This window comes from Arachis hypogaea, chromosome 7 (genome assembly GCF_003086295.3).
Source record: "Arachis hypogaea cultivar Tifrunner chromosome 7, arahy.Tifrunner.gnm2.J5K5, whole genome shotgun sequence".
NCBI lineage: Eukaryota > Viridiplantae > Streptophyta > Magnoliopsida > Fabales > Fabaceae > Arachis > Arachis hypogaea.
Genome location: NC_092042.1, coordinates 50,577,525 through 50,579,990, shown reverse-complemented (window position 1 = coordinate 50,579,990; position 2,466 = coordinate 50,577,525). Strand labels below are relative to the sequence as shown.

General features: G+C 35.7%; 1 non-coding gene across 1 annotated transcript; it reads right to left on the bottom strand.

Annotated features, from left to right (window-relative positions):
* Positions 1-1,680: 1,680 nt before the first annotated feature.
* Positions 1,681-1,788, bottom strand: LOC112704550 (small nucleolar RNA R71). Its single transcript, XR_003155170.1, has one exon. It is a non-coding gene; the product is annotated as a small nucleolar RNA R71 (small nucleolar RNA).
* Positions 1,789-2,466: the final 678 nt, after the last annotated feature.

Here is a 2,466-nt window from a genome sequence, read left to right as displayed (position 1 = left end):
ACACATGCATTGTGTTCTTGATGATCTTCAAGTCGTTCTTGATGAATTGCCTTGTTTGATCTTCATGATTTATTGATTTGCACTGCATGATGTTCTACATATGCATTCTTGCATTCATATGGCCCAAACATGAGAAAGTTCTAAGTTTGGTGACCTCCATGTTTTCTTTCATTAAGAAAACTGAGTTCTTGATGTTCAGCTTGATCTTCAAGATTGTTCTTTGTGTTCATCTTGACGTTCATAATGTTCTTGCATATATCTTGTGTTTTGATCCAAGAGTTATATGTTTTAACTCATTTTGTTGTTTTTCAAAATTGAAAACATATCTTCTTGAATAAAGGATTTGGCAAAATGAAGATCCAAAAACATAAAGCAGAGGAATTACAGAGAAAAAATTGGGCATTCAAAACGCCCAGTAAAGAAGGAAAACTGGCATTTAAACGCCAGCCAGGGTACCAGGCTGGGTGTTTAAATGCCCAAACCATGCAGCTATTGGGCGTTAAACACCCAAAACATGCAGCTCCTGGGCGTTTAACGCCAGGATGACACAAGGAGAGGAATTTTTTTTTTCAAATCAAATCTTTTTCAAATCTTCATATTTTTTTCAAAATCAAATCTTTTTTAAATCAAATGTTTTCAATCATATCTTTTTCAAAATCATATCTTTTCAAACATATCTTTTTCAAAAAAAATCAAGTCTTTTTAATTTCCTTTTCAAATCTTTTTCAAAATAAATTTTAATCATATCGTTTCAAACATATCTTTTTCAAATCATATCTTTTTCAAAATCAATTTCAAAATCTTTTCTAACTGCTTATCTTCTCAAAATTGATTTTCAAATCTTTTTTAGTTAACTAATTGACTTTTTGTTTGTTTTACTATTTCTTATCTTTTTCAAAAATTTATTTTAAATTTTATTCTTTTTATTTTCGAAAATTCTCCCCCGTCTCTTATCTTTTTCTATTTAAACACTAACATTCCTCCTCCATTGTCAATTCGAACTCTATCTCTCTTTGTGTGTTTGAATTCCTCCTTACCTACCTCATCCTTCCATTCTTGTTTTCCTTTAACACCTCAAGGAATCTCTATACTGTGACATAGAGGGTTCCATATTTTCTTTATTTTCTTCTCTTTCATATGAGCAGGAACAAAGATAAAGGCATACTTGTTAAAGCTGATCCTGAACCTGAAAGGACTCTGAAGAGGAAGCTAAGAGTAGCTAAAGCAAAATACTCTGAAGAGAACCTCACTGAAATTTTCGAAAATAAAGCAGCAAAAGAAACAATTATGGCCGAACCAAACAACAATGCAAGGAAGATGCTTGGTGATTTTACTACACCTACTTCCAACTTCTATGGAAGAAGCATCTCAATCCCTGCCATAGGCACAAACAATTTTGAGCTAAAGCCTCAATTAGTTTCTCTACTGCAACAGAACTGCAAGTTTTATGGACTTCCATCAGAAGACCCTTATCAGTTCTTAACTGAGTTCTTGCAAATCTGTGATACTGTTAAGACCAATGGAGTTGATCCTGAAGTCTACAAGCTTATGCTTTTCCCTTTTGCTCTAAGAGACAGAGCTAGAACATGGTTGGACTCACAACCTAGAGATAGCCTGGACTCTTGGGATAAGCTGGTCACAGCTTTCATAGCCAAGTTCTTTCCTCCTCAAAAGCTGAGCAAGCTTAGAGTAGATGTTCAAACCTTCAGACAGAAAGAAGGTGAATCCCTCTATGAAGCTTGGGAAAGATACAAGCAGCTGACCAAAAAGTGTCCTTTTGACATGCTTTCAGAATGGACCACATTAGATATATTCTATGATGGTCTGTCTGAATTTTCCAAGATGTCACTGGACCACTCTGCAGGTGGATCCATTCACCTAAAGAAAATGCCTGCAGAAGCTCAGGAACTTATTGAAATGGTTGCAAATAACCAGTTCATGTATACCTCTGAGAGGAATCTTGTGAGTAATGGGACGCCTCAAAAGAGAGGAGTTCTTGAAATTGATGCTCTGAATGCCATACTGGCTTAGAATAAGATATTGACCCAACAAGTCAATATGATCTCTCAGAGTCTGAATGGATTGCAAAATGCATCCAACAGTTGATGAGCGGATATTTTATATGCTTTTTGGGGGTAATTTCATGTAGATTTTAGCATGTTTCAGTTAGTTTTTAGTAGAATATTATTAGTTTTTAGGCAAAAATCATATTTCTGGACTTTACTATGAGTTTGTGTGTTTTTCTGTGATTTCAGGTATTTTCTGGCTGAAATTGAGGGAGCTGAGCAAAAATCTGACTTAGGCTGAAAAAGGACTGCTGATGCTGTTGGATCCTGACCTCCCTGCACTCGAAATGGATTTTCTGGAGCTACAGGAGTCCAATTGGCGCGCTCTTAACGGAGTTGGAAAGTAGACATCCAGGGCTTTCCAGCAATATATAATAGTCCATACTTTGAGCGAGGATAG